The sequence below is a fragment of the Zea mays genome, chromosome 7 (assembly GCF_902167145.1).
Source record: "Zea mays cultivar B73 chromosome 7, Zm-B73-REFERENCE-NAM-5.0, whole genome shotgun sequence".
In the NCBI taxonomy this organism is placed as follows: Eukaryota; Viridiplantae; Streptophyta; class Magnoliopsida; order Poales; family Poaceae; genus Zea; species Zea mays.
In genome coordinates, this window is record NC_050102.1 from 100,162,578 (window position 1) to 100,184,643 (window position 22,066).

General features: G+C 46.1%; 1 pseudogene; it reads left to right on the forward strand.

Annotated features, from left to right (window-relative positions):
* Positions 1–22,066, forward strand: part of LOC103634043 (histidine protein methyltransferase 1 homolog) — a 46,407-nt pseudogene that overhangs the window by 17,681 nt on the left and 6,660 nt on the right.

The window sequence follows — 22,066 nt, forward strand, 5'->3', positions numbered from 1 at the left end:
GACACAATATGTCGAAAAAGACCACATCGACGGTCTTCGGCATTCGACCACACCAAAGTCACCGCGAGGGGCAGCGTTGACTACCCTCGCGTGCGACACTCCGTGCAAAAGTCGCCTAAGGGTGAAGCCAGAATAGCACAATAAGTGCACAAAATCGAAGTCTTTTTCAAAAAGACTCTCCGTGCAAAAGTCTCCCAAGGGTGCAGCCGGAACAGCACAACAAGTGCGATAATCGAAGTCTTTTTCAAAAAGACCCTTCGTGCAAAACTCGCCCAAGGGTGCAGCCGGAACAACACAACAAGTGCGATAATCGAAGTCTTTTTCAAAAAGACTCTCCGTGCAAAAGTCACCCAAGGGTGCAGCCGGAACAACACAATAAGTGCGCAAACTCGAAGTCTTTTTCAAAAAGACTCTCCGTGCAAAAGTGGCCTAAGGGTGCAGCCGGAATAATAAGTGCGCAAAATCGAAGTCTTTCCCAAACAAAGCTCTCCGTGCAAAAGTCGTCTAAGGGTGCAGCCGGAACAACACAATAACTACGTAAAGATCGAAGTCTTTCACAAAAGACTCGTATCAACGAAGGCGCAGCCTTATCATACAAATTACGGTTACATACACACAACGAGGGCATCATATATTACATTGGCTCAACCTTCGAGATGATACCCATCTCCCTGTAGTTGAACAGCATTATCCTCAATTCCTCACCCTCAAAAAGATTTCGCAGCTCCCCTTCACCTACACTCGCCCCAATCGGCGAGGACAACAATTCCCGTTTACCAGTCCCGTCCATGCGAAGACGACCACTCTCCATCTCACTACGATGACGCCTACCACTTTGCGAAAATTCACTCACTCTCCGTTTCGCCACCGCCTTTTGCCGCCTATACCCAGTACTCGCACCCGGGAGCCCCTCGGAACCCTCCACGCGCGGCGAAGGCTCCGCTGCAGCCACATCTAACGCAACAAAATAATCTAAGCCTTCGTCCGAGGACTCCTCCGTCCAAGGAAACAAACTCCCAGACTCACCGTCAGACTCAAAACATTCAGACAAAGAGCCGGGCACATTATCATCAGCGGACACTGCAATTGAAGTCTCCGCCGCAAAATCGGTATTGTCAGTAGTGGTTGCTTGCGCAGGCCCAAACGTCGGAACTTGCGCAGCAACCGAGGTTCAGTATCACACATGCAAAAATTTCACATACAATCCCTAACCCCTATCCCGCCACCTGCGAAGGCCCGGTCGCCGTCGCGGGGTCTTCGGCAGCTGGCTCGACCACCGCCTTTGAGGCGTCCTCACGTGTCGGCGCAGGGGCTGGTGCAGGGTCATCGTCGGCTGCAGTCGGCACGGGGGTCAACGAGGGGCCCTCGCCGGCATCAGATGGCGGCACCAGATCGACCTCCGCGGCCTCGGGCAGCGCGCCGTCCAGACCACCAAGGTCCTCGACGTCTTCGGCGTGCGCCATCTGCAGCAGCAGCACACTCCTTCAGCAAAACCACACATACCCACACATACAACCACACCAAAAATAGCCTTTACCTGATCTATTGCCCGGTCAGACCGCTCCCTGACCGCCTCTCGTCCGTGCGGGCCCCACATCCTATCAAAGAGCGCCCCGCTGACTGCTTGAGCACAGGGTCTTCGACCTTGAAGATTTCACGTTCAAAGTTTTCGTCCGCTTGGTCGAAGACCTCATAATGCCTGTAACCCTCACGGGACAAAGCATTGACGGCCCCCTCGAAGGTGACGAGGGAGGCGAAGGACATGAAACCCGTCACAATGGTTGGGAGCACCCCTAGCTCCTCCTGCAACCATTCAAGGAAGCGAAGGCCCGCTTCTTGGCCGGGCACTTCGAAGGCAGCGGTCCGCGCACCCAGCTCCCGGTACGCGTCCACGAACTGCGCATGCGTCCGCTCGACCTCCGCGCGTGTCGAGGCCTCGGCCTTGTCCACACGGTTGCGCAGGGTGTTGAGCCTCGCCTCCAGCTCCTCGGCCCGTTGGCGAGCGAGACTGCCCTCCGCCCGCACCACTTTGGCCTCGGTTTGCGCAGCCTGCGCATCGGCGATGGCCTTGTTCGCCTCCCTCCTCTCCTTCGCCAGCTAGCGCCGGAGATCCGTCCTCTCGGCCTCCATGGCGGCCACCTTCTCCGACAGCCTGCGGTTTTGCTTTCCGCAGCCGACTTCTCCTGCACAGCATCTGCATGCTGCGCCCGGAGACTCTCGACCTCGGCAGCAAAGTCCGTAGTCAAGGCACCCGACGCGACGTGGTCGGCGAAGTCGGCCGCCTGACACATAAACCCGTGAGACTCGAACCCCCATAAGAACAACAACCATCAAAGTCCAACACAACTAACTTGCTTCAGCTGCTGTGACAGCTGCTGCGACGTTTGCCTCAGTTGCTGAGACATGGAGCCCGCTACGTCCTTAGCGGTAGCGGCCGACAGAATCTTGCCGCTCGCGCAGAAGGTGGCCCACGAGTCCCACGTGGCACCCTTCGCCCCAACCACCACCGTTGGCGAAGTGGCTGCCACCGGAGGCGGGACAACAGCCAGTTGCCCCCCATCCGACCCTGCACCATGATACTGGTTAAAGACCTAGTGTAAAAAAACTTACCAACAAAATAATCAGCGACACTGATATCCATGTCGAAGTCGGCAACACGTGCCACCGCCCCGTCCGTTCGCGCCGGCGAAGGTAGCCTTCGCCCTTTCACGGGCCCGCCCGGGGGTGGCTTGCTCGCGCCAGAAGCGGCAGCCTTCGCACTCGCCGATGCCTTGCTGTGTCTGGGGGCGGACAGTTTCGCAGTCGACACTGGTTTGCTGCCAGCAGCCTTCGCGCTCGCCCGCGCCTTCTTCGCCTCACGCAAAGGACCCCTGATCCTAACGACCGCCCGACATTTCTACGCAGCGTCTTGGCGGTCCTTCTCCATCACTGCCGATACAACAGCAGCAATATTCCGTCCGTAAGGAAAAACCTTCAAGTCACGAGCCATGCGAGACGTAAAAAAGTCTTCGCCAGCCGCGCGGGGGATCGGAACATTCTTGGGCCATCGACCCTCGGTAACCTCCAGCATTCGCGCCGAAGACTCCCGGAGCTCGGGCGAAGACATCCTTCCCCCGAGGGCTGTGCACGTCCCCATCAAATCCACAGCAAAACTATCAGAGACCCCCAGTCCCCCCACTGCAATACCTATTTTCCTCTTCTTAGTGGTTGGGGCGACCTCCTGCGAAGGGCCTTCCTCAGTCACGGCCACTGGCCTCTTCCCGTGGAGGTCGACAGCGTCATCCCCGGGATAGCCGCCGTACGGCAAGCGGTTCAGCTCGAAGACCCTATTCAGGCGAACGTTGGATCCACGGATATCCCAACTCCGCAGGGCCTCCGTCCTCGGCACATAACGCCCCACAATCCGCACAGCCCCGTCTTCCGCTTCACGCACGAACGCGACTGGATCCCGGCCATGCAGATCCAGCGCGAAGGCCGGACTTCGCACAAGTTGATCGCCCAGGGAGGGCATCTGGCGAGGGCATACTTCGCCTAACGCCCAGCCGTGCGCCAAGGGCCACACCCCATAACCAATGAATTACTCAACTAAATCGCGCCCGCTACTCATGCGGGCAGCACCACGAAAGGCCTCTTCGTCACTATCACCCTCTACCACCTCAAACGACAGAAACGCCACATAGCAATGGGAGCACATCACGGCCGCTGGGAGTCCTGGGAGGTCTTCAACTTCGCCTCCCGCCACATAGAACCAGTAATCATGCCAGTTGCCCCACTTATTGCGAGCACAGGGAACTAGCTCCACAACCTCCGCCGAAGTCTTCCCAGTCCTCGGCGTAAAGGTGTATGACCCAAACTGTGCAATCTTGTTTCCAACCTTCCTCTTCTGCCAGTGTAAACAATAATTCTTGGCGAAGACCTCTACGGAGGGCTGACCGCCATACGAAGTTACTGCCCACACATACTTCGCCAAAGCCACAACGGCATTAGGTGTTAACTGATGAATCTGCACTTCATACCTCTGCAACACCTCTGCCACAAAACGATGCGCAGGTAACCGGAGGCCGGCAGTAAAAAATGCCTCGAACACAACCATCTCACCCTCCGGCTCCGAAATCTCTTCCGCCCCCGGAACTCGTCCAACTCCACTCCCAAAGTACCCCAACTGCTGCATGTCTTGCACGCGGGCCGAGGAGATGCTCGAAACACCAAATTCCACCGTGTGGCCCGGGTGCAGCTCCACTGCCACCAAATCGCTGAAAGTATCTTCGGACGACGGCTCGACCAACGGCGTACTCGCAGCGGATGAAGAAGAAGACGACATGGCTACGTACCGTCGGCGGCGGCGCGCGGTCTGCTTGACGCGGGCCAGATCTCCGATGAATGATAGCAAGAAGGCAGGCGAGTGGGCGAACGGTTTCAAAATGCTAGGGTTTCACGACACGCAGAAAGGTAAGAAAGCCTGAGCCGCGCCGCTTCCCTCCTTTTTATACACAGGACGCGACGCTTCGGGAAGCCCGCAGTCCAACAGTACACGTCCGTCGATGGTCACATCAAAAACCCCCGCGGAACCACTTCGAGCGAGGGCAGCGTCTCCACCATCTAGCGACGTCTTCGGCACCATATGACTTAGTCGAACTGGTCCCTCGGAGGGCAAATGTTGGGGCGAAGGCAAAGACACTACCCTTCGCTCCAGGCCTTCGTCAATCTCGCTGCACCAACGAAGGCAAAACAATCGGCGTGAGCCATCCTACGTCCTCTACGCTACAAGACGAAGGCCTACGACGAGGTCGCCCCGTCCCACGTCCTCACTCAACCTGGAGGCCCACGTGGGATTCGGCCCATTGTAACAGGCCCCGCACCGAAGGAGTGTGTTACGGGCCCGATTTGTAGTGGCTTTTCTGTAATGACAGTCTGTAACCCTCCCTTATGGGAATATTCCGGGGATAGTCCAGGTGCCCGAGGGCACATGCATCCTTACATCGAGACGTTGGGCACTCAGGAACCTATAAATACCCCCGTACAGTGCCCTTGAGAGGCTAGATTAACAGAGCAATCGCCATCTCGAGTTAAACCTTATTTGCATTCCTTTCACTCCCCCGTTGGATCATCTTGCCCAGGAGAGCAAGTACCAACACATGAGCGCAAGAAGTTTAGTAAGATCCCCCTACGCTACCCTCGCATTTCTAAACATACCCCTTTACTTTCCGTCCCATTAGGCAAACCACCAGTTTTTTATGGTGTATATTATAGCATGTGGATTGATATGATGAGGCATCACCTAACCTCACTCCACGCAAGCATATGGGATATTGTTGAGTTTGGAGCGCAGGTACCATCCGTAGGGGATGAAGATTATGATGCGGACGAAGTTGCCCAAATCCGACACTTTGACTCCCAAGCCACTACTATACTCCTCGCCTCTCTAAGTCGAGAGGAGTATAATAAGGTGCAAGGATTGAAGAGTGCCAAAGAGATTTGGGACGTACTCAAGACCGCACACGAAGGAGATGAGGTGACCAAGATCACCAAGCGGGAAACGATCGAGGGGGAGCTCGGTCAATTCATGCTCAACCAAGGGTAGGAGCCACAAGCCATGTACAACCGGCTTAAAACCTTAGTGAATCAAGTGCACAACCTCGGGAGCACAAAATGAGATGACCATTAAATGGTCAAGGTTATTCTAAGATCACTCGTTTTTCTTAATCCTACCCAAGTTCAATTAATTCGTGGTGATCCTAGATACAAGCTAATGTCTCCCGAGGAGGTTATAGGAAAGTTTGTGAGCTTTGAGTTGATGATCAAAGGCTCCAAACAAATCATCGAGCGAGGCGTCACCTCCACACCCGAGGTGCAACCCGTCGCATTCAAAGCGATAGAGGAGAAGAAAGAAGAGTCTACGTTAAGTAGGCTCCCCATCGACGCCTCCAAGCTCGACAATGAGGAGATGGCGCTAATCATCAAAAGCTTTCGCCAAATCCTTAAGCAAAGGAGGGGGAAGGATTACAAACCCCGCTCCAAGAAAGTTTGCTACAAATGTGGTAAGCCCGATCATTTTATTGCTAAATGTCTATTATCTAGTGATAGTGACAGGGGCGACGACAAGAAAGGAAGGAGGAAAGAAAAGAATAAGTACTACAAGAAGGGTCTCCTCTTCCCCAACGTCGCCGTCAACAAGGGTCTCCTCTTCCCCAACGTCGACCACAAGTGCCTCATGGCAAAGGACGACAAAAAGAAGGTAAAATCTAGAGCCTCAACTAAATATGCAACATCTAGTGATAAGGATAACTCTAGTGATGATGAAGATAATTTGCCTGTTTTTTTTGCCAACCTAAACATGCAACAAAAGGAAAAATTAAATGAATTGATAGGTGCTATTTATGAGAAGGATGAACTCTTGGATAACCAAGAGGACTTCCTTATTAAGGAAAACAAGAAGCATGTTAAGGTTAAAAATACTTATGCTCAGGAGATAGAAAAATATGAAAAATTGACTAGTGAGCTTAGCATTTGCCATGATACTATCTCCAACTTTAGAAATGAGAATGCATAATTAATTGCTAAGATTGAGAAGTTAAATGTTTGTGATGATTCTCTTGTCAACCTAAAAAATGATAATGCTAGTTTGATTTCTAAAATTGACAAGTTGAATGAATCACTTTCTAGCCTTAAGATTGAGAATGATAATTTAATTGCTGAAGCTAAGGATTTAAATATTTGCAATGATTTTATTTCCAATCTTAGAAATGAGAATGACATGTTACATGCTAAGATTGATAAATTAAATACATGCAAACCTTCTACATCTACTGTTAGCCATGTTTCCATTTGTACTAGATGTAGAGACATTAATGTTGATGCTATCCATGATCACCTAGCTTTAATTAAATAACAAAATGATCACATAGCTCAACTTAGTGCTAAAATTAATGAGCATGCCTTAGAAAATGAAAAAATTAAATTTGCTAGAAGTATGCTCTATAGTGGGAGACGCCCTGGCATTAAGGATGGCATTGGCTTCCAACAGGGAGACAATGTCAAGCTTAATGCCCCTAAGAAATTGTCTAACTTTGTTAAGGGCAAAGCTCCCATGGTTCAGGATAACGAGGATTACATTTTATATCCTGCTGGTTATCCCGAACATAAGATTAGGAGAATTCATTCTTGGAAGTCTCACTCTGTCTCTCATCATGCTTTTATGTATAAGAGTGAGGCATCTAGTTCTAGGCAATCCACTCATGTAAAATTGCCTAAAAATAAAACTCCTACTACATCAAATGAGCCTATTGTTTCATTTAAGACTTTTGATGCTTCATATGTTTTAACTAACAAATCAAGCAAAGTAGTTGCCAAATATGTTGGGGGCAAACACAAGGGCTCCAAGACTTGTGTTTGGGTACCCAAGGTGCTTGTTTCTAATGTCAAAGGACCCAAGACCGTTTGGGTACCTAAGAGCAAGACCTAAACTTGTTTTGTAGGTTTATGCATCCGACGGCTTAAGTTGGATCATTGATAGCGGGTGCACAAACCACATGACAGTGGAGAAAAGGATGTTCTCCTCCTATGAGAAAAACGATGATCCCCAAATAGCTATTACATTTGGGGATGGAAATCAAGGTTTGGTCAAAGGACTTGGTAAAATTGTTATATCACCTGACCATTCTATTTCCAATGTTTTTCTTGTAGATTCTTTAGATTACAATTTGTTTTTTGTTTCTCAATTATGCAAAATGGGTTACAACTGTCTTTTTACGGATATAAGTGTTATTGTCTTTAGAAGAAGTGATGATTCAGTAGCATTTAAGGGAGTATTAGAGGGTCAGCTATACTTAGTTGATTTTAATAGAGCTGAACTCGATACTTGCTTAATTGCTAAGACTAATATGGGTTGGCTCTGGCACCGCCGACTAGCCCATGTTGGGATGAAGAATCTTCACAAGCTTCTAAAAGGAGAACACATTTTGGGACTAACCAATGTTCATTTTGAGAAAGACAGGGTTTGTAGCGCATGTCAAGCAGAGAAGCAAGTTGGTGTTCATCATCCACACAAGAACATCATGACGACCGACAGGCCGCTTGAGCTACTCCACATGGATCTATTCGGCCTGATTACTTACATAAGCATCAGCGGGAGTAAGTATTGTCTTGTAATTGTGGATGATTATTCTCGCTTCACTTGGATATTCTTTTTGCAGGATAAATCTCAAACCCAAGAGACCTTGAGATGGGCTCAAAATGAGTTTGGCTTAAGGATCAAAAAGATTAGAAGCGACAATGGGACGGAGTTCAAGAACTCTCAAATTGAAGTCTTTCTTGAGGACGAGGGCATCAAGCATGAGTTCTCTTCTCCCTACACACCTCAACAAAATGGTGTAGTGGAGAGGAAGAATAGAACTCTACTTGACATGGCAAGGACCATGCTTGATGAGTACAAGACTTTGGACCGGTTTTGGGCGGAAGCAATCAACACCGCTTGCTACGGTATCAACCGTCTCTACCTTCACCGAATCCTCAAGAAGACATCCTATGAACTCCTCACCGGTAAAAAGCCCAATGTTTCATATTTTAGAGTCTTTGGTAGCAAATGTTTTATTCTTGTTAAAAGAGGAAGAAAATCTAAATTTGCTACTAAGGCTGTATAAGGCTTTTTACTTGGTTATGATTCAAACACAAGGGCATATAGAGTCTTTAACAAGTCCACTGGACTAGTTGAAGTTTCTTGTGACATTGTGTTTGATGAGACTAACGGCTCTCAAGTAGAGCAAGTTAATCTTGATGAGCTAGATGATGAAGAGGCTCCGTGCGTCGTGCTAAGGAACATGTCCATTGGGGATGTGTGTCCTAAGGAATCCGAAGAGCCCACACAAGCACAAGATCAACCATCATCTTCAAATCAAGCATCTCCACCCACCCAAGATGAGGATCAAGCTCAAGACGAGTTGGGAGGATTGGGCATTTTCAGCCTTAAAGAACTTGGTTGGGCTTTGAGAATGAGATGGTTGTGGCTGACTAAAGTGGAACCTGATAAACCTTGGGCAGGACTCCCTATGCATTTTCCTTCCAAGGTGAAATCCTTCTTTCATGCTGCCACTCACACGAAAATTGGCAATGGACACTCGACACTCTTTTGGGAAGATAGATGGATTCATGGACGAAGTGTGATGGATATTGCCCCTAGATTGCTATTAGCTGTGCCAAGGCGAATTCAAAATAGTAGAACTGTTCATACAACTCTAGCAAATAGAAGTTGGCTAAATAACATCCAAGGAGCTCTCATGTCACACCCGGATTTTAGGGGTCCAAAACCCGGGCGCGAACATAAACACCAGGTGTGCTGGGACCAAGCCTTACACATATGATGCATAGTGGCACAGGATCGAATGTCACATCTTTACTATATAACAGGAGTTCTGTACAAAAATAATTAAATAATTACATCATATGAGGAAACGATCCAGCAACCCAAAGTTGACTGGGAGACGACGGCCTAGACCTCTCGCGAACTCGCCACAGCATCCTCCATGCGCTTCATCCTGCGGTACCTGTTCTTGACCTGTGGGGGGGTGTGAGACAGCAAGAGTGAGCTCACACGCGTTCATCGCTCAACAAGTTGTGGGGAATAATGTGAATGAACTCGCCAAAGGTGGGAGCTCACGTGAAGTGTAAGGCTTACCAAAGAGGATGGTTCAAGCTGAGCATTGCTTTTAAAGTTGGTCAAAATTTTATTAGCAATTACTAAGTATAAGTAAATACCAACCCAATTAAGTAGTAGAACAAAAGTAACAACATCACCTACGATGCAATGCATATGACAAATTGAATTTAGTTCCATAAATTAATCATGTGAGGGTCCGAGCTGCTCATGACCGTGAGCACGGCTAGTATACCAGTTTTACACTCTGCAGAGGTGGCACATCTTTACCCACAAGTCATGTTACCCATCTGCCAAGGGATCGCGACTTCCCATACACCTCTACCGAGGAGGCGAGGCAGGGTAATACTACGAGGCCTTTACAAAGTTCCACTAGCTTCAGAAAACCCGCTACAGTTTATAGGAAGCTCCAATGCAGGAATCCCTTGCAGGACCGCCATCGCAGCAAAATCCTCCCGAGGGCCTCCCTACACTGACCACTCCCCTACTGCCCTTGCCCCTTTCGGGTAAGGTAGTCCTCCACTAGCTTTCCTAATTAATCAGCCAAGGGCGTCCCATTATACCCTTGTGGTAGCACTGTTTTCCCGGGTGGTCGCTCCATGTTCCAATTAAGATAATGATCTTATCATGAACAATTAATAACAACGGATAACAAAAGTATAATCATGAATAATGTATCTTCATACCCAAAACCACATAAAGCACTAGCAAGTACTACCCAAAAAGTTCAGTGGTAAACAAGGTATAAAGATAATCAAACTAGGGTAACCTATTGGGTCCCATCAAAATTAACCTATGCAGATCATTATGATTAATCAGAACATGAGTAGGTAAAAAGAAGTGATCAAGGGCACAACTTGCCTGGGACTTGAGATTCCAGGTACCAGGATGATCTTCAGGTAACTCGTAACCTCGCGCTAGTCGTAGCAATACAGACAACATGGCATAGGCAAAATTAACATCACACCAAACATAAGAATAAACTATGTAATAATAATCTACACTGCGTAACGAGATCGTAGAAACAAGAACCACTAAATTCGGAGCTACGGTTATAAAGTTATGAATTTTCGAAATTATTTAGTGCTTAGAATAGATTAATCCAAATGAACAATTTTAATTCAAGTTTCATGGCTAAACAGTGCTACTGGTTGGTAGACAATATTAATACAAAATTAATGAAACTAGAATGGATCAATTCGGACTTAATATGAATTTTCTATGAATTAAACAAGTTTCTGGAATTATTTTTGTATTAAAAATCAATTTCCAAAATTAATTCTCTAATTTTACTACTCTCTGGACTGCGCGCCAATTTCTGGAAAGTGCAGGGGCTAGATCGCAAGTTTTCCTAGACTCAGGATTCCCCACAAAGTGGACTGCGGGTTGATTCTGTAATTACTCGAGGTCATTTTTAGAAATTAGCTCGGCTGAAGGGGTATAGAGAGATTTGGGCCGTCCGATCCTGAATCTAGGGACCGGATTAGATCCCCCTTTATCCGAACCGGTATGCGCTACTGGCCCTTCGATTGGTGATCGACGACCGTGATTTTAAAAGCACGAGATCTAATCTCACTCGCACATTTCGCATCGGACGGCTGAGAACCAAATCCAACCGGTACACAATGTTAGCCATTAGCTCGAGATCCAACGGCCGACAACACTCCCTGGCCGAGCGATCCCCAGACCTAATCTCCCCCGTCGCCTCAAAATCCGAGGGCCGCGAGCTCATCACCTACCCCAGGTGGTTTGACCGCGGCGGCGCGTTGGAGTTACGGTGGTGTGCCCGCCGGAGTTGGTCAAAACCGCGACAGATGGCCACACCACCCAACCCGACTAGTGCAAAACAACATGGAGGCGATCGCGAGACAGAAGGTGGGCTTACCTCCAAGGATTGTGGCGTTCGGAGCCCTGCCCACGGTGTGGCGCGGAATCACGGCGGCGCAGCGGCTCCGGTTAGCATTCACCGTTGCCCTGATGGTCGAACCCTGCCGCCGAGTCCACGAACGACCTCACCAACCACTCGTGATGCACCCTGACCCAAGAGGAGATTCCCAGGCACAAGGTCACCGGTGTCGGATACGAGTTTCTCTACCTATGGCGGTGCACAGTGGTCACGAGGCATGGCCCTTCCTTTATACGCATCGGGGAGGGCGATTTCCAGCCGAGGAGTCCGTGGCGGGCGGCGCGCGTCGTCGCAACAGATTTCCCAAAGAAGCGGAGGTGGATTTGGTGCGTGGATTTGCTCGAGGAGTCGCGGACACGCCGCAGGGTCCGCGGTTTGTTTGAAGGGGACGAAACTGACGATCCAGGCCCACTGGCAAGTGACACCATGAAAAAGAAAAAGAAAAGGGGGCGCAAGTGGGCCGGCGGGGAGGAAGCTGGGCCGAGGGCGTCAGAATCGGCCCAGGTGCCTTTTTCCCATTTTGTTTTTTTTCTTTTACTATTTTCTATTTCAATTCATGGATTTTAAACTAGATTCAAAACCAGTTCAAACTTTGACTTAGTTTTAAATGTGCACTTTAAAACCACAGTATGAAATGTAAGTTTAGTTTATTTTATTTATTATACTATTTAAACAAATGATTTTAAATATGGAATTCATACTCACTAAAATAAAAAATAGGTATTTTAAGAATTAAAATCTCTAGTTTATAAAATCCTTTTGAGAATAATTATAAATATTCATTTCAACCAAGGGTAATAAATTCATATAGAGATTTATTTATTTAAATCTTTATTAGGAACATGTTTATTTTAGGTGATGTTGCTTCCAATGTAACAAAATTCTTATTGGAAGACATTCTAATATCAAAATCCTTGGAGAACTTTTTACTAAACTTTCACATTAAGATTTTTAGGTGTTACAAATCCTACCCCCCTTAACAAAAATCTCGTCCTCGAGATTTGTAAGAAAAGGTGTATAACTATGTCATCTCAGAACATATGCACACACAAAAATCCCAGCATGATGCATACTTTATTAGCAACACATGGGTCAATTAGACCTTATTATTATTACTAAAATAGTAAAATACTACTACTAGCTAAACTAATATTTAGGTCTTACAGGTAGTAAAATATGTATATATGTATCTATGTTTATGTTTATCTCTATTCTTGTTGTTCGTTGACTTCTTCACCGACTACTTCATCTTCAACTAGCTCTTCTTCTTGAATTTCATGTTCACCCGGTTCAGCTTCTACTTCTGCATGATGGGCTTGTCCCCGGTTGATAGATAGGGGCTGACTCTTTCCTGCCGAGGCTTGTCCTTGCTTCATTGGAGCTGGTGTAGTGTAGGCAGCTCTGTTGGGACAGTAGTTGGCGTAGTGTCCCGGTTGTCCACACTTGAAGCATGCCCTGTTGGTGGTTGTGTTAGGAGCAACGGGTCCTGCTGGGGTGCTTGCTTTTGGAGGAGCAGTTGGTGCCTGTTGAGTTTGTTGTCCAGAACTGCCACTAGCTGGTGTACTTGGAGTGGTAGTATAGCGAGGACGGGAACTACTTCCAGCCTGCCCTTGGTTAGCAGCCTTTCTTTTCTCTCCAAATATACTCCTCTTGTTTTCTACAACAATAGCTTTGTCAAGTAGCCTTTGGAAGGATGGGAATGTGTGCGATACCAGTTGATATTGCAAGGGTCCAATCAAACCGTCCAGAAAAAGCTCCTGCTTTTGCTCATCATCCTCAACATCTCTAGGCGTATATCGAGATAACTGGATGAATTTGTCCCTATATTCACTCACGGACATACTTCCTTGCTTGAGGGAGAGAAACTCCTTTCTCTTAATCTTCATGAGTCCAGCAGGAATATGGTAATTCCTGAATTGTGTGGAGAATTCTGCCCAGGTAATTGTATCGACAGCAGCATGAGCAGCGCAGTACGCATCCCACCAATCTGCAGCAGGACCAGCGAGACGACCTGATGCGTAGAGTACTTTCTCTCGGTCCGAGCACTGAGCTATGTTGAGCATCTTCTCTATAGACTTTAGCCAGTCATCAGCTTGTAGTGGATCCGTGGAGTTGGAGAAGGTTGGTGGTTTGTGGCTCATGAATTCCCGATGCTTATCTCGGGGTGGAACTGGTGGTGGAGGTGGAGGCAATGGCACCTGTTGTTGTTGCTGCTGTTGTTGAAGTTGTTGTTGCAGCTGCTGTTGTTGCACCCTTCTCTCCTGGCGTATCTCTTCCCGCTCTTGGTGCATCTCCCGACGTGCATCCTCTCTTTCCTAGCGCATTTCCTAGCGTTCTTGCTGCATTTGGGCGCGCATATCTGCCATAGTGTCAGCCATTTGTTGCATCATCCTCATTTGAGCTGCAATCAGTGGGTCAACTCCGCCTGGTGGAGGATTAGAAGGATTCATCTCTGCTGGTTGTGGCTGGGGTTGTCTATATATCCGTCGAGTGTGTCGATTAGGAGGTAAATCAATTCCACCATCCCGCCTAGTATTGACCATCTGAGTTAGATACATATGGTAAGATAGTTTTGCAAGGGAATCATTTGGTAGGCGGAATGAATGAGCTAATAGTTGGTTATGTACTGAAGATTCTTTGGTAGGGCTTGACCAGATATTTTATGTCAAGACTAGGGTATCTAGTTGTACGAGGTGAATGTCCAAAGGTAGGATAGAATATGTCAAGATGAGATAGATACGGAATACTATATATATTTTTTTCTAAGGGGAATAATCTAGATTGTCTAGTTATCTTATAAATTATATTTATGTTTATATGTATATGCAGATGTAATTATGGACATTACTCCACAACCCATCACAATCAATCAAAGATCCAAATCAGACAAGTATCATAAGAACAAGCACTTAAGCGTATAAATACCTAAAAAAATAGTTTTGTTTTTGTTCCTAAGATTAGTTCTCCTATTCCTAAAATCACTTTAGGCACAAGATTTCAAAGTGTGAAATCCACGTTTGTCTTTGGAAGCAGAAAGGTAAGAGTAATCAGAGTAAAGCGGAAATAGATGAGAAAAGATTAAGAGAAGTTTAGAAAGAATCAGAGTAAGGTAAGTAAAGAATGGTTGTCCAGTTCTATCTAGGTTTCGTCCTACAGTCAACATTCCTCTGATACCACTTCTGTCACACCCGGATTTTAGGGGTCCAAAACCCGGGCGCGAACATAAACACCAGGTGTGCTGGGACCAAGCCTTACACATATGATGCATAGTGGCACATGATCGAATGTCACATCTTTACTATATAACAGGAGTTATGTACAAAAATAATTAAATAATTACATCATATGAGGAAACAATCCAGCAACCCAAAGTTGACTGGGAGACGACGGCCTAGACCTCTCGCGAACTCGCCACAGCATCCTCCATGCGCTTCATCCTGCGGTACCTGTTCTTGACCTGTGGGGGGGGATGTGAGACAGCAAGAGTGAGCTCACATGCGTTCATCGCTCAACAAGTTGTGGGGAATAATGTGAATGAACTCGCCAAAGGTGGGAGCTCACGTGAAGTGTAAGGCTTACCAAAGAGGATGGTTGAAGCTGAGCATTGCTTTTAAAGTTGGTCAAAATTTTATTAGCAATTACTAAGTATAAGTAAATACCAACCCAATTAAGTAGTAGAACAAAAGTAACAACATCACCTGCGATGCAATGCATATGACAAATTGAATTTAGTTCCATAAATTAATCATGTGAGGGTCCGAGCTGCTCATGACCGTGAGCACGGCTAGTATACCAGTTTTACACTCTGCAGAGGTGGCACATCTTTACCCACAAGTCATGTTACCCATCTGCTAAGGGATCGCGACTTCCCATACACCTCTACCGAGGAGGCGAGGCAGGGTAACACTACGAGGCTAGATCGCAAGTTTTCCTAGACTCAGGATTCCCCACAAAGTGGACTGCGGGTTGATTCTGTAATTACTCGAGGTCATTTTTAGAAATTAGCTCGGCTGAAGGGGTATAGAGAGATTTGGGCCGTCCGATCCTGAATCTAGGGACCGGATTAGATCCCCTTTATCCGAACCGGTATGCGCTACTGGCCCTTCGATTGGTGATCGACGACCGTGATTTTAAAAGCACGAGATCTAATCTCACTCGCACATTTCGCATCGGACGGCTGAGAACCAAATCCAACCGGTACACAATGTTAGCCATTAGCTCGAGATCCAACGGCCGACAACACTCCCTGGCCGAGCGATCCCCAGACCTAATCTCCCCCGTCGCCTCAAAATCCGAGGGCCGCGAGCTCATCACCTACCCCAGGTGGTTTGACCGCGGCGGCGCGTTGGAGTTACGGTGGTGTGCCCGCCGGAGTTGGTCAAAACCGCGACAGATGGCCACACCACCCAACCCGACTAGTCCAAAACAACATGGAGGCGATCGCGAGACAGAAGGTGGGCTTACCTCCAAGGATTGTGGCGTTCGGAGCCCTGCCCACGGTGTGGCGTGGAATCACGGCGGCGCAGCGGCTCCGGTTAGCATTCACCGTTGCCTTGATGGTCGAACCCTGCCGCCGAGTCCACGAACGACCTCACCAACCACTCGCGATGCACCCTGACCCAAGAGGAGATTCCCAGGCACAAGGTCACCGATGTCGGATACGAGTTTCTCTACCTATGGCGGTGCACAGTGGTCACAAGGCATGGCCCTTCCTTTATACGCATCGGGGAGGGCGATATCCAGCCGAGGAGTCCGTGGCGGGCGGCGCGAGTCGTCGCAACAGATTTCCCAAAGAAGCGGAGGTGGATTTGGTGCGTGGATTTGCTCGAGGAGTCGCGGACACGCCGCAAGGTCCGCGGTTTGTTTGAAGGGGACGAAACTGACGATCCGGGCCCACTGGCAAGTGACACCATGAAAAAGAAAAAGAAAAGGGGGCGCAAGTGGGCCGGCGGGGAGGAAGCTGGGCCGAGGGCGTCAGAATCGGCCCAGGTGCCTTTTTCCCATTTTGTTTTTTTTCTTTTACTATTTTCTATTTCAATTCATGGATTTTAAACTAGATTCAAAACCAGTTCAAACTTTGACTCAATTTTAAATGTGCACTTTAAAACCACAGTATGAAATGTAAGTTTAGTTTATTTTATTTATTATACTATTTAAACAAATGATTTTAAATATGGAATTCATACTCACTAAAATAGAAAATAGGTATTTTAAGAATTAAAATCTCTAGTTTATAAAATCCTTTTGAGAATAATTATAAATATTCATTTCAACCAAGGGTAATAAATTCATATAGAGATTATTTTATTTAAATCTTTATTAGGAACATGTTTATTTTAGGTGATGTTGCTTCCAATGTAACAAAATTCTTATTGGAAGACATTCTAATATCAAAATCCTTGGAGAACTTTTTACTAAACTTTCACATTAAGATTTTTGGGTGTTACATCTCACTATGGAGGTCCTTGCTGATTATCTTGATCTTTGGGATGCTATTAACACAGTAAACATAAACCCGCATAGAGAGGACAAACACATCTTTAGGTTTGCCCATAATGGCAAATACTTTGCCAAAGTAGCCTACGAGAGTTTATTTATTGGGTCAACATATTTTGAGCATTGTGACAGGGTTTGGCACTCCTGGTCCCCCCCAAATGCAAATTTTTCCTATGGCTTGTGGCGCTGTAGAGGTGTTGGACAGCTGACAGACTTCAGAGGAGGGGGCTTGATCACCCTGATCATTGCCCCCTTTGTGACCAGGAAATGGAAACCATTGACCATCTCCTCGTGAGCTGTGTGTTTGCAAGAAATTACTGGTTCAAGCTGCTGACAAAGGTCAACCTCCAGAATTTCACTCCTTATGTCTATGAAGAGAATACCATGCTCTGGTGGAAACGATGTAGTGATCAGTTGCATGGAATTGCCAGAAAAGGGCTAAACTCGCTTATCAGTCTCGGCCTCTGGATATTGTGGAAACACCGAAACGCCTGTGTTTTTGACGGGCTTTCACCCTGCCTTAATGAAGCCATCAAGAGAACCGAGGAGGAAAGGGACCTTTGGGTGTTAGGAGGGGCTACAAACTTAGATCTCTTAACAACCTCAATCCCAGGTCTTTAGGTCAAAGTAGTTTCTAGTTCCTTTTATTTATGGATGTATTTTTGTTTCTTTGTTTTTGACCACCGTAATGGGGGTCTTCTTGTACTGATCCATTTTGGATCCTTTTCTCTTCCTTCTTAAGGAAAAGATGCGCATGTCTCTTGCGCGTTCGATAAAAAAAGAAAATGATCAAGAAGATGAGCCACCTCAAGGGGAGGACAACGGTCAAGGGGAGATGAAGTTGATCAAGACAAGGAAGATGATCAAAGTCAAAGATCGCCACACCCAAGAGTCCACCAAGCGATACAACGAGATCACCCCGTGAACTCCATCCTCGGCGACATTCATAAGGGGGGTAACAACTCGATCTCGTGTCGCTCATTTTTGTGAGCATTATTCTTTTGTGTCTTTTATTGAGCCATACAGGGTAGAAGACGCATTAAGAGATTCAGATTGGGTGTTGGCAATGCAAGTGGAACTCAACAACTTCACAAGAAATAAGGTATGGCATTTAGTTCCACGTCCTAACCAAAATGTTGTAGGAACCAAGTGGGTCTTCCGCAACAAGCAAGATGAGCATGGTGTGGTGACAAGGAACAAAGCCCGACTTGTGGCTAAGGGATTTTCACAAGTCGAAGGTTTGGATTTCGGTGAAACCTATGCACCCGTAGCTAGGCTTGAGTCAATTCGTATATTACTTGCCTATGCTACTTACCATGGTTTCAAGCTTTATCAAATGGACGTGAAAAATGCCTTCCTAAATGGACCAATCAAGGAAGAGGTCTATGTTGAGTAACCTCCCGGCTTTGAAGATAGTGAGTACCCTAATCATGTCTATAATCTCTCAAAGGCGTTTTATGGGCTCAAGCAAGCCCGAAGAGCATGGTATGAATGCCTAAGAGATTTTCTTATCACTAATGGCTTCAAAGTCGGCATAGCCGATCCTACTCTCTTTACTAAAACTATTGCAAATGATTTGTTTGTATGCCAAATTTATGTTGATGATATCATATTTGGGTCTACTAACAAATCTACTTGTGAAGAGTTTAGTAGGATTATGGTTCAAAAATTCGAGATGTCTATGATGGGGGAGTTGAAGTATTTCTTAGGATTTCAAGTGAAACAACTCAAAGAGGGCACCTTCATCAGCCAGACTAAGTACATTGAAGACATACTCACCAAGTTTGGAATGAAGGATGCCAAGCCCATCAAGACACCCATGGGAACCAATGGACATCTCGACCTCGACACGGGAGGTAAATCCGTAGATTAAAAGGTATACCAGTCGATGATAAGATCTTTACTCTATTTATGTGCATCTCGACCGGATATTATGCTTTCGTATGCATGTGTGCAAGATTCCAAGCCGATCCTAAAGAAGTTCACCTTAGGGCCGTGAAACGAATCTTGAGATATTTAGTTCATACACCTAAGTTTGGTCTTTGGTACCCTAAGGGATCCACTTTTGATTTAATAGGTTATTTAGATGCTGATTGGGCAGGGTGTAAAATTGATAGAAAGAGCACATCAGAGACTTGTCAGTTCTTGGAAAGATCCCTGGTGTCTTGGGCTTCGAAGAAACAAAATTCAGTAGCTCTTTCTACCGCCGAAGCCAAGTACATTGCCGCAGGCCATTGTTGCGCGCAATTGCTTTGGATGAGGCAAACCCTTAGGGACTATGGCTACAAATTTAGCAAAGTCTCTCTCCTATGTGATAATGAGAGTGCAATCCGCATGGTGGATAATCCCGTTGAACACAGCCGCACTAATCACATAGTCATTCGGTATCACTTTTTGAGGGATCACCAACAAAGGGGGATATCAAGATTGCTTATGTTAGCACCAAAGAACAATTAGCCGATATCTTTATCAAACCACTAGATGAGAAAACCTTTACCAAACTTAGGAATGAGCTAAACATTCTTGATTCTAGGAATTTTGATTAATACTTTGCACACATAGCTCATTTATATACCTTTGATCATATTTCCTTCATGTGCTATGACTAATGTGTTTTCAAGTATATTCTTATAGTAAGTCATAGATTGAAAGGGAAATGGAGTATTCGGTGACGACAAGGCTTCCACTCCACTCTATCGGTATTATTTACCCTTCGCCATCACTCCGCACCGCTCTCCACATTGGTATAATCTTTCACTTATATATTGTTTGCCAAAGGGGGAGAGAATTTAAAAAGGCTCTAAAGACTCCGTTTTTGGCGATTAATGCCAAAGGGGGAGAGAGTATTAGCCCAAAGCAAAAGGACCGCACCACCACGCCAATTTCAAAAAATTTCGAAACAAGTTGTTTTCAATTGGTATATTTCAAATTAGTATTCCTCTAAGAAATTCTATCTCAATTGGTATTGAAATATTTAAAGGATTTTTTCAAAAATAGGTATCTAAAATATTTGATCTTCTTTCAAATGGTAAAAACCCTCTTTAACACTAAGAGGAGAATTTCATTAAAGGGGAGTTTTGTTTAGTCAAAGGAAAAACATTTGAAACAGGGGGAGAAAATTTCAAATCTTGAAAATGCTTCTCGAAATCTTACTCATATACCTTTGACTATTTGCAAAAAGACTTTGAAAATAATTTCCAAAAACATTTGCAAAAACAAAACAAGTGGTGCAAGCGTGGTCCAAAATGTTAAAAGAAAGAAAGTAATCCTTGCATATCTTATGAAAGTTTAAATTGGTTTAATTCCAAGCAACCTTTCCACTTACCTTATGCAAACTAGTTCAATTCCGCACTCATATATTTGCTTTGGTTTGTGTTGGCATCAATCACCAAAAAGGGGTAGATTGAAAGGGAAATAGGGTCAAACCTTTTCCTAAATGATTTTGGTGGTTGAATTGTCCAACACAAATAATTGAACTAACTAGTTTGCTCTAGATTACATGTTCTACATGTGCCAAACGTTCAACACAAACCAATAAAAAGTTAAAGTTAGGGTTCAAAAAGAAAGGAGCAAAACCAACCGAAGGCTGCCCTTGTCTGGCACACCGGACTGTGTCCGATGCACCAGGGAGATCAACTTTGAACTGCTCAGCTTCGGGTTTTTTGAGAGGCACTCCGCTATAATTCAACGGACTGTCCGGTGTAGCACCGGACTGTCCAGTGTGCCATGCGGAGCAACGGCTACAGCGCAACGGTCGACTCCAACGGAAACCTGAAAAGCGCTACAGTGCGCGGACAGTTCGCGCAGAGTCAGAGCAGGCGACAGAAGGCGCACCCGACAGTGAACAGTGACTGTCCGATGCACCACCGGACTGTCTGGTGGCCCAGGCTGTCAGAGCTCCAACGGTCGAACCCTAACGGTTGGGTGATGTGGCTGGCGCACCGGACTGTCCGGTGCGCCCATCGATAGACATCCTCCCCAACGACAATTTTGGTGGTTGGGGCTATAAATACTCCCCAACCACCACACTTCAAGGCATCCAAGTTTTCAGTCATTGCATTCAATACAAGAGCTCTAGACTTCACTCCAAGACACAAACAAGAGATCAAATCCTCTCCAAAGTCCAAGATCACTCCAAACAATTAGTGACTAGTGAGAGAGACATATTTGTGTTCATTTGAGTTCTTGTCGCTTGGATCGCTTTTCTTCTTCCTCCATTCTTGTTCTCAAGCAACTTGTAATCAAGCAAGAGACACCAAGTTGTGGTGGTCCTTGTAAGGGGTCTAAGTGACGCGTTGATTATGGAGAAAAGCTCACTCGGTCTAGGTGACCGTTTGAGAGATGGAAAGGGTTGAAAGAGACCCGGTCTTTGTGACCACCTCAACGGGGAGTAGGTTTGCAAGAACCGAACCTCGGTAAAACAAATCACCGTGTCATCCGCTTTCATTTGCTTGTGATTTGTTTTCACCCTCTCTTTCGGACTCGACTTTATTTCTAACGCTAACCCCGGCTTGTAGTTGTGCTTAAAGTTCATAAATTTCAGATTTGCCTATTCACCCCCCTCTAGGCGACTTTCACTTACACACAGTGAAAGCCTTTTTGCAGTGCTTGTGCTACCCACACTACCGGACTCACGTTTTTTGTCGAGTGTTACACTCGGTAAAGAATACTCGACAAACATTTTATCAGTAAAGGGTTCTTTGCTAAGTATTTTTTCGGACACTCGGCAAAGACTTTGTCGAGTGTCGAAAAACACTCGGCAAATTAAGAATCGCAAAAAACCTAAAAAAATAGGAAAACATTTTCTAATTATGGGAACAACTCTCCAACCACTGTCCATTACCATACCCATAACCCTATAATTTTTCACTATTATTTTGAATCAAATTTACATGTTTTGTAAATGGTGAGATTCGAACTCGCAAATCTCTCTCTCGCGCATACCCTCCTCTACAACTACACTACTACATAAATTATGTCTATATTACGTTTTCATTCCTCATGTACTATAACAA